We start from the raw sequence: 10,609 nt of genomic DNA, 5'->3' as shown, positions 1-10,609 counted from the left end.
GTATACTAGAAATATACAGCAGTAAATATGAGGGCCTGGCTCTCATAAAGCTTACATTCCAATATGATGAGGTAGACGATAGAAAGGAAAATAACAAGATAATTTTAGATTGTGAATGTAAAATTAAGGAAATACATGGGTGAAATGAGAGAAAAATAGGGAGGCTGGGGGTGTGTGTATTCTGTATTCCTTAAACTTTCACATGCATGTGAATTTCCCAGGGATCTTGTTGAGGTTTAGATTGTGATTCTGATTCAAAATTCTGGGGTGGAGCCTGGAAGCCTGCATTTTCAAAAAGATCCCGGATAATGCCAATATCACTTGATTCACAGACCACACTTTTGAATAACAAGTCTTTAGTTGGCATGATCTGAGGATCTCACTGAAATACAATTGCTTGGAACACAGGAATCCTGGCAGGGCAGGGTGGGAAAGAAGAATGAAAAAGATCAACAGGAAGATTTGGGCCTTCAGCAGTGAGGCCAGCGTTGAAGACGTCTGATTTGGCAGGTGCATGCAGGGTGGAGTTGAGTGGGGTTAGCAACCATTCTCACCTTGAGGCATCTATAGAAAATGATGCTGTTGCACAGTGGGGGAAAGTGGGTTTCTGCCTGGGGAAGATCTGGATTAAAAGAGCAAAGGACTAAAGAGAAGGCATTACCATGGTCCATGCACACCATGAAGAGTCCTTTGTGGACAGAAAGGAAGCAGTGAGCAGGAGAAACAACTGCACAAAAAACTGTCAGGATTTTGTGAGTGTTTGGTTATACACGGTAAAGAAGGAAGATGGTTTTAGGGATGGGACATCAAACATTCCCGCAGACAGCTGAACACACATCACTGGCACTCAAGTGAAAATTCTGCCCAGGAGTTAAAGATTTTTCAATCAAACCCTAAGAGTTTAAGATGTGCAAATAAGTAATTCCTTTGAAGCCAAAAGTATGAGACGAGAAGAGCAGATGAGAGAAACTATGCTTTGAAAAATATTTACAGCCTATGGAAGAATGAAGGGGGGTATGTGTCCCCCATGAAGAAGGCAGGAGGCGAGCAGGTGAGAAATTTTGGAAGATCAGGAAGCTGTCATGAGTAGTCCATGTTGTACAGGCACTGGACACTGTATGATAATAGGACTCGGACTATCGTTACTGTCATTGTAGACAGGCTGATTGGGAAGGCAGGTCCTTTATCCTCACCTCTTTGTCCCTCTCTAAAGCTCTCCAATTAGACCACAGGCATGGTCACACCGGCGTGTGGTCAAGCATTTCCAACTGAGAAAGCACTTCCGTCTCCGGGGGAAGGGGTGAGATGAAGGGGAGGGTGACCAGGAAGAGGGCAAGTTTGCAAGCAATTCCATATCCGACCTTACACAGCTCCTACGGCCCCAGAAGCATACAGTCCTCTCTGAGACGCACCACTAATCTGCACCCTTGCAGAGTGCGAGGAACAAGACAGCTTTCCTTTGTCTTCCTTATATTTTATGGAAAAACGGAGTCCTGAGGAGGCTCATTGTGCTGTGAAAGATCACTACATCTGTTAGCAGTTAAGTTTCGAATGAGGACCCAAGTTTCTTGACTTTCAGAGTAATGGTCTTATTTCAATTAAGGTAAACAGTGACAAGTGTTAAATATAGAGGATATGTATATATGGAATACCTTGTCCCTGAGTCTATGGGAGTCCTAGTTTTTGCATTCATTGACATTAGTTTTTAGCCTTTCTGGATTCAGGACATAAGGTGACATTTTCGTGTTTACTGTATTCGATATGTTCTGAATATGAGAAAACCTTCAATGGGTGTTTTGGACTGTTCCACACTGAAATGCTAGGTGGCAGCCTAACACTGTCTTAAGATATTTCGAACGCCTGTTTGGTGCTCTCAATGGCATTTTAACAAAAAATTTGTAGAGATATTTTAAAAGGAATAACTTTAAGAAGATTTAAAGAAATAATTAAATGATGGTGATGACACATATATTTGTAAACTTCCTTTCACTGAAGCCTATTTTAAATTACAAATTACACATGCAATCGAATGTGGTATTAAAAACGTAAGACTTAGAAAAATAAGTAAAGGATGTAAATAGATATTTCACAAGAGAAGAAATACACAGGGCAAAGACTTTATGCACAATTTTTAACCTCCAATAAGAAGGAAAATTCAAATTAAAATAAGGACATTTTTACTATCTCTCAATTTGACGGGATTATTTTCAAAAGTTTTATCCTGAAGAAAAATTAATTAGAGATGTGGTCAAAGATTTATGCACAAGCATCTTCCTTGATGTTTTATTTATGATAGTCTAAAGACATTAATGCTTAGAAGATGGTGTTTCTTAAGATGAAATATTATGCATTCTTAATTGATAAGGCTTTTTATTTTAGTTAGCCTCTAACAAAATTATATTAATTATAGCCACTTAATGCAAAAGTGCAGATATATAATGTATAAAAAACACACAGAGGAGAGGTGAACATTAACTCTTATTGGAGGAACTGGATTTGTTGTGCACATTTTAGATATTTAGGAGAATTGACTGGAGCTAAATTTCTACAACTAGGTCAATGCTTGGATTGATGATGAAGCAGAAGAATCAGAACCAAATGGATGACAAGTGGCTGTTCTCAGCTGCCACTGTTTAACTAAACTGCAGGCGTGTAAAGGGATGAAAATCCAGGTCCCTTCTTTGAGACATTTTCTAGAATCACATGAGTGTCTGTGGGCCTAAATGTCCCACACAGGGCTGCTGTCAGCACACAGATTTCTGTGGCAACTAAAAAGGGAAGAATTCAGTAAACTAGAAAGAAACCCACATTTCTCTCTTGAGTGATTATTAAACGATCATCTGTAAATATTGTGAAAGTTGTCAGAATCAAAATGGAGTCACTTGTGTTAAAAACCCTGACAAATAGAATTGGGAAAGGCCAGGAAGAGAGTGTTCTCATCATGAGTGTCTGATAACAAGAACTACCACAAAAGACTGCAAAAAAGGCCATTGCAACCTTACACACACACATACACACAAAATGCTTCTGCGGGGACATCTGCTCAGCAACTGCCAGTCTAACCTCATGCTGGCGCCACCCTTGTTATTGATCCTTGCAGCCAAGGATAATTATCTCAAGACAATTATGCAATCCTCATTTTTTCTTTAAAAACCTTTGTCTTCCTCTACCTCCCTGCAGATGCACACAGTTTATTATGGCAAGCATATTCCTCATTGCAATGCCCATTCCAGAGTAAATATTACTTTGTTTTAGAGAGTCTCCTTCTCTGTTATTTAGTTTGACAATATTTTGCTACATTGATAAATGTATTAATCTTCTATTAATTTCTTTCTTAACGTATTCTTTCCTATGTAGCATTTTTTTTTTTTTTTTGGTCAATAACAGAAGGTTATAACTGCTTGATTTACTATTTGATTTAAGTAATAACATGGAATAAATAAGACTAAGAAAAAAATCAATAGAACTGTCTGGTCCAAGAGGTTGCTTGTTGCATTCTGCTAGAAATATATGAATCAAATGTTCAATTTATTTATTCACTTAATTTATTGATTCAATTACTCATTGCCTTCATTGTGGAAATAGCAGATAAAACGTGGTCTTATATCTTGGCAACGGTAAAGTATAGGAAATATATGGAATCCTATCTTGGAATCCAGTACCCAATAAGAATTTTTTAAAGGACTTAATTTTTGGATGAACATGTTGTTAAATAGTGACCAGATATGGCCCCAAATTTAAAACATAATTATAGGCCAGGCACAGTGGCTCATGCTTGCAATCCCAGCACTTTAGGAGGCTGAGCCAGGTGGATCATGAGATCAAGAGATCAAGACCATCCTGGCCAACATGGTGAAACCCCATCTCTACTAAAAATACAAAAACTGGTTGGACGTGGTGGCATGTGCCTGTAGTCTCAGCTACTCGGGAGGCTGAGGCAAGGGAATCTCTTGAACCTGGGAGGTGAGGTTGCAGTGAGCTGCTGAGATCGCGCCACTGCACTCCAGCCTGGCGACAGAGCGAGATCCCATTTCTAAAAAAAACAAAAGCAAAACAAAACAACAAAAAAGAAAAACATAATTAAAATATAAACATAATCAAAGTCTTGGTGCTTTCATTTCATGCCTGCAATATAACCTGTCAAAAGCTGATTGAGAGGTAACTTCTGCGATGTCTCTCTTCTTTCAGCAATATGTATTTTCTTTTAACAACAGAAAAGCTACCTCAAGATGTTTGGTAACAGCATTTTTCTAGTTCCTGTACTTTGGGAAGGAAACACACTGTGAGACCTCTAAGTTCTTTCTTAAAATTTTACCCTGATTAGGATAACATATCATTAACCATGAGAAAATTTTTCTGTATTCACCGAAATATTTCCAATTTCTAGGCTTCTAGCCTGCCGATGAGGTCCTACCCTTTGTGTAACACCACAGTGCTGCTGATCTATTATCATCATTTCCATGGAGAATCATATAATATTCGATGGGGGAGGAAACAGTGGAGATTGTCCTTCTGAGGTCCCTCATTTGGCAGATGAGCCTGAACATTTGAGTGTTTTTTTTTCAGTATAGGTCAAAACCTACTCTAATGAGACTGATGGATGGAACAATAGGTTTTATTACAATGGAACACAAAAGAAGCATAGACTATTCATTATTTTTATAATTTGCATACTTAAATGTTTAGTGTGCCCCTTATTTGTACAATTAATAAGGTGGAGGAAAGAAGGAAGCAAATGCAAATCTGGGGGGGACCTGGAGCATTGGGAAGAATAGATGTTTGTATTTCCTTTCTAATTTTATTTTGGTGCAAGTTGAGGTCATCTTAAAAATCTTCATGTTTTGCAAAGGGTTGCAGAATTTCTCTTTTGTTTGTTTGAATTTACATACTTACGTAATCCAGGTATCAAAAGTTCCTGTAGCATGAATGGCCTGGGGTATCTATTGCTGTTTAGGAATATTTCTTGCCTTTAAGTCTATTCCTTCAGAAACATAGGAGACGAGCTGAATTTTACTTCCCAGTGTCTCAGTAACTCCAGAGGCTGTGAGAGCCTGCAGGGACCACTTGTTCCAGTCCTCTCATATTACAAATGAGAAAACCAAAGCCTGAGGATGTTAAGTGTCTGCCCAAGGTCAATGGCAGAGCTGCCACAAGGAGCGGGGTCTCTTGCCTGCCAAGTGTGGCAGTTTTTCTACAACATCTCTTCTGTCTTGTGGGCATATCCTCTTCTCAGCAATGTAATAAAGATGCTCACTACCTTTCTCAAAGACAGAAACTGAGTCAAGTGTTGATGATTTGCCTCTAGCCCTGAGCTCTCTGTCAGCACCCACTGTACCTTTCTAGGGTGACTGGAACCTTGCCCCAATTCATTTGTGCTTTTTACTTTCTTCCAACAAATGGTGACAAATCATTCTCACTTCTCCCTAGACACCACTTAGGAACTGCTGAACCCACTGATGACTGTTACTGACAGTTCCCCGTCATCAGCCTTTCCCCAGGGAAAGCTGTGGTAGAGACTCCCAGAACTTCCTAACACAGGGGGCCAGGTGGGGACAGGCTGCCTTCAACATGTGACATGTGAGTGTGAGGAAGGAGGAACATAAGGTTCAGGATACTTGTTTCAAATCTGGGCTCTACAACGTGGGCATGCTACCTATCCCTGTGTCTCAGTTTTCTTATTTATAAAGTGGGAGAATAATAGCAGCATTTCCTTAATAGGATTGTGGTGAGGATTTAATGACTTAATACATATAAAATAGTTTAAATATGGACTAGTACATAGTAAATGCCCCATTAATAATGGCCAATATTATCAGTATGGATTTTACTATATGAACAGGATCATATTCATTTTGGGTCAAGATAGTGGTCTGATGAATAAGGGGATTATTTCTTCACAGAGTTTTCTGTGTTCCAGCCATAGTGGCCTTCAGTTCATGGAGCAAGTTGTCTTTTTTTTTTTTTTTTTTTTTTCCTCCTTTACGGCCTTTGTATATATTATTCCCTTTGACTGTAGGGTTTTCTTTCTTTGCTTTTATCTTGTTAGGTCCTATTTGTCCTTCAGATCTTACAACCAACCTTACTTTTTCAGGGGAATGTTCCACGACCTGCTAATACTTTACTACATATTCTCATAGCACAAAAATCTTCATAATTCTTATAACTGATATAATTTTACAGGTAAGAATGATCATTTGATCAAAGCCAATCTTTCCCACTAGACTCTACACTGCATTAGCATAGGGATTTTGTCTGTTTTTGCTGACCATTCGGTCCTCGATGCCTACAGTATAATCCATGTTGCAGACATTCAATAGTTGTTTGTAGAATTAATATGTAAATGAATGAGTGAATGAAGGTGAGCCCAATAGAGTTTTCATCCCAAGATGAAATTGGGTGACAACTGGTACAATATTGAGCTCTGAGGGAAGGGCAGGACAAGTAGGTTGATGGAATGAGATGAACACCATGACAGTATTATGTACAATGTGCCATGGTGATATGGTTTGGCTGTGTCCCCACCCAGATCTCATCTTGAATTCCCATGTGTTGTGGGAGGAACCCGGTGGGAGGTAATTGAATCATGGGTTCAGGTCTTTCCCATGCTGTTCTCATGGAGTGAGTAAGTCTCATGAGAGCTAATGGTTTTTAAAAGGGAATTTCCCTGCACAAGCTCTCTCTTTGCCTGCTGCCATCCATGTAAGACATGACTTGCTCCTCCTTGCCTTCTACCATAATTGTGAGGCCTCCCCAGCCATGTGGAACTATAAGTCCATTAAACCTCTTTTTCTTGTGGGTCTCAGGTATGTCTTTATCAGCAGTGTGAAAACTAATACCCATTGGAAATAAGGCTGTAAAGACAGGTTCCTCTTCAAACTCCTGATGCCAGAAGTTGTTTCTTCTTTTTATAAAAGAGAAAAAACTAACTTCATAATTTTACTTTTATTTTTTTGCTTTTCATATTTATCTAAAAAAAATCCAGAATGGGTAAGAGAACAATCATCAAGGATGCAGGTGCCAGACATAGGGCAGAAGATAGCTAGAAAAGTATGCCTGAAGGAAGTTAAGGGTCTAGCCTCATTCCTACATTGTTTTAATAGCTGTACCTAACATAAATAGCTAAGCTTTCCATTGTTCTAGATTCCTCTGCCCCATCTACAAGCATGGCACAGACGGCTTGCTTTGTAAGGCCTCAGTTGAAGGACCCCATGTACACACAGGCCAGTACAGCAGTACTAGGCTGACTAGAAGGATCTCATCCCCATATGTGGTCTCATTTCAAATCTATGGCTGACTACCTTCATTGTTGTGTGCAAGATGATTTCACCTCTTGAAAATATGGTCACTTCAGCATTAAATAGTTAAATATTTATAATTATCAATTCATCCTACCTCCTTTTACATGCAGCTGAAAAATGACAGGTTAGGGACATAGAATATTGTGAACTTTATACTGTTAGAATCACCATCCATTAAATGATCACTAGCTAATGGTCACTAAATTTACAAATTAAGGAAATTATATGTAGAATACTGCAAAAACACAGTAAAAAGACTGAAGTTTGCCCATTTCTGCTCAGGAAGTGTCTTCACTCCTAAGCTTCATATGTTGTCCTTCTGGCTTCAAAATTTCTGCTATTATTACTGTTTTTCCTCCTTTTCATCTTCCTTTTGTTCCCCAGTGCCAGAACTTCCACAGCCTTCTCGCTCAGATGCCATCTTTTTGTATGCCATTTCAAAGAGCTTCAATGATGCCTGCTGAAGAGAGGATGCTGCCTGTCTAATGTTTTCTCCTGTTTCGCTGTCTTTTCTAGCTAGGAGCTCCCTCATTTTGGAAATCTCTTCTTTCAGCTTGTTGCACTATCAGCAGGTAATTGGTCCTTGAATTTTTCCGTCTTGGTTTCTGTGGCGTATATGATTTCTTCAGCCACATTAACTGCTTCAACTCGTTCCTTCTTTTACTGGTCTTCCTTAGCATATTTCTGTGCATTTTTAACCATATTTTCAATGTCATCTTTGCTTAACCCACCAGAAGACTGGCTTACAATCTGCTGCTCACGTCCTGTGCCTTTATCTTTAGCAGAAACATATATGGTCCCACTGGCATCAATGTCAAATGTAACTTCAATCTGAGGAACTCCACGAGGGGCTGGTGGAATTCCAATCAAAGTAAACTGTCCAAGGAATTTGTTGTCTCCAGCCATCTCTCTCTCACCCTGACACACTTTAGTTTCCACTTGTGTCTGATCACCAGCGGCAGCAGAGAATACCTGGCTCTTCTTGGTTGGAATAGTGGTATTCCTATAATAAGTTTGGTAAAGACACCTCACAGAGTTTCAATACCCAGAGACAGGGGAGTGACATCAAGGAGCAGCACATCTGTAATATCGACAGCCAACACACCTCCCTGAATGGCAACTCCAATGGCCACAGCCTCATCAGGATTGACAGCTTTACTTGGGGCTCTGCCAAAAAAAATCCTGCACAGTCTGCTGAACCTTGGGCATCCTAGTCATGCCACCCACAAGAATCACTTCTCCTATGTCACTCTTGCTGACTTCTGCATCTTGCATAGCTTTTTGGCATGGAGTGATAGTCCTCCTGATTAGATCAGTGACAATCCCTTCAAATTGAGCACGGGTCAACTTCATATTCAAATGCTTGGGTCCAGAAGAATCCATTGTAAGATAGGGCAAATTGATGTCAGTCTGCACAGATGAGGAGAGTTCACATTTAGCCTTTTCAGCAGCTTCCCGTACCCTCTGAAATGCCACATTGTCTCTGGTCAAATCGACCACCATCTCTCTCTTGAACTCCTTCACAATGTGCCATAGCAAGACCTCGTCAAAGTCTTCCCCACCTAAGAAAGTGTCCCCATGTGTGGATTTCACCTCGAATACTGCTTTCTGAATTTCCAGGATAGAAATATCAAAAGTTCCACCACCCAAATCATATACAGCAATGACTTTGTCTTCTGATTTGTCTAGACCATAGGCAAGAGCAGCAACTGTGGACTCATTAATCACCCAAAGCACATTCAGTCCAGGTATCTGGCCAGCATCTTTAGTTGTCTGTCTCTGCAAGTCATTGAAATAAGCTAGGACTATGATGACAGCATTGTTTGCTGTGTGCCCCAAGTAATTTTCTGCCGTCTCTTTGATCTTCATCGACACAAATGCTCCGATCTGACATTTTCCCATGAGCCTCAACCCAGACATCACCATTGGAGGCACGAACAATTTTAAAGGGAATATTTTTAACGTCTTTCTGTACTTCAGGATCATCATATCGCCGGCTAATGAGACGCTTGGTAGCATAGGATGTATTGTTTGGGCTGTCGCTTGGCAGGCATGCCAACAAGTCGCTCACCATCTGCTGTAAAGGCCACAACTGAAGGGATGGTTCTGGCACCTTCAGCATTCTCCAGCACCTTTGCTTGTGTACCTTCCATAACTGCCTCGTAGGAGTTGGTAGTACTGAAATCAGTACCAACAACTGCTCCCTTGATTGCTTCCGATGCATAATCCCGCCTTGAAATAACTCTAGAAGCCTCATGACTAAGGCCATTCCAGCCATCCTGGTGGAGGGTGGCCGTAGGACCCCGGGAGGCTGTGGTACCCGCTAGACTGGCTGTTGCAGCTCAGCTGGAGCTTATCATGGCAGCTAGATGGAGGAGTACCAGGCAGCAAACAGGCGCTCGGGCGGCTGGGAGCTGCGCGGTGTGGTCATAATTTTATAATATTTAAAAAGTTGCATGCAATCAAGTGCATAATATTAAGCATGCAGTTCCAGTTTTGATAAACAGTAACCATTATGACTAGCACTATAATCAACTGGGCTACTTCTGTCCACATCTACTGCCATTGTCTTGCATAGTTTGGCATCAGTCAGTCCTCATTGGTCTTCTCACTTCCATTCATGTTCCACTTTGACTCATTCTCCTCCAGCAGCCAAACTAATTCAATTATTACATGAGCTAGATTATTTGATAATAACCTCTACTGCTTAAATTTGCTTAGATTACTTGATACTTGATACTACTGCTTAGATTAAAAGCCCCCACTAGCTCCCAATTGTTATAGAATGAACTCAAATTATTTAACATGGTCTAAAAGGCCCGGTGTATTCTGGTCCCTACCTTGCTCCCAGCCTTGTCTTGCACCATTCTCCCCCTTGCATTCTGTACTCCTGTAACATGGATCTTCCTTCAGTTCCTTGAATTTGCCAAATTCTTTCTTACTCTAAAGTCTAGATAGAGACACTCTTTTCCACTCCTTTGTATCCTTCAGGTCTGTGATAGGCAGATGGTGGCCTCCCAAAGATGTTTATGTCCTAATCTCCAGGAGCCTGTGAATACGTTACCTTACATGGCAAAAGGAGCTTTGTAGATGTCATTAAGTCAAGGATATTGAGATGAAAATATACACCTGGATTGTTCGGCTGTGCTCAGTTTAATCATAATAGTCATTACGAGCAAAAGAGGGAGGCAGGAGAGCCAGTCAGCAAAGGAGATGTGAAAATAGAAGCTGGGTTGAGGAGCTTGACAGCTTTGAGGACAAAGGTGGTGATGAGCTGAGGACAGCAGGCAGCCTGTCGACACTGAAAAGGA

General features: G+C 40.5%; 1 pseudogene across 1 annotated transcript; it reads right to left on the bottom strand.

Moving 5' to 3' along the window:
• Window positions 1-6,945: 6,945 nt before the first annotated feature.
• Window positions 6,946-9,673, bottom strand: LOC101015990 (annotated as a pseudogene). Its single transcript, XR_162173.4, has one exon. The product of XR_162173.4 is annotated as a stress-70 protein, mitochondrial pseudogene (transcript).
• Window positions 9,674-10,609: the final 936 nt, after the last annotated feature.

This window comes from Papio anubis, chromosome 10 (assembly GCF_008728515.1).
Source record: "Papio anubis isolate 15944 chromosome 10, Panubis1.0, whole genome shotgun sequence".
Lineage (NCBI taxonomy): Eukaryota > Metazoa > Chordata > Mammalia > Primates > Cercopithecidae > Papio > Papio anubis.
Note: the sequence above shows the minus strand (reverse complement) of the source record. Positions and strands in the feature narration are given on the sequence as shown.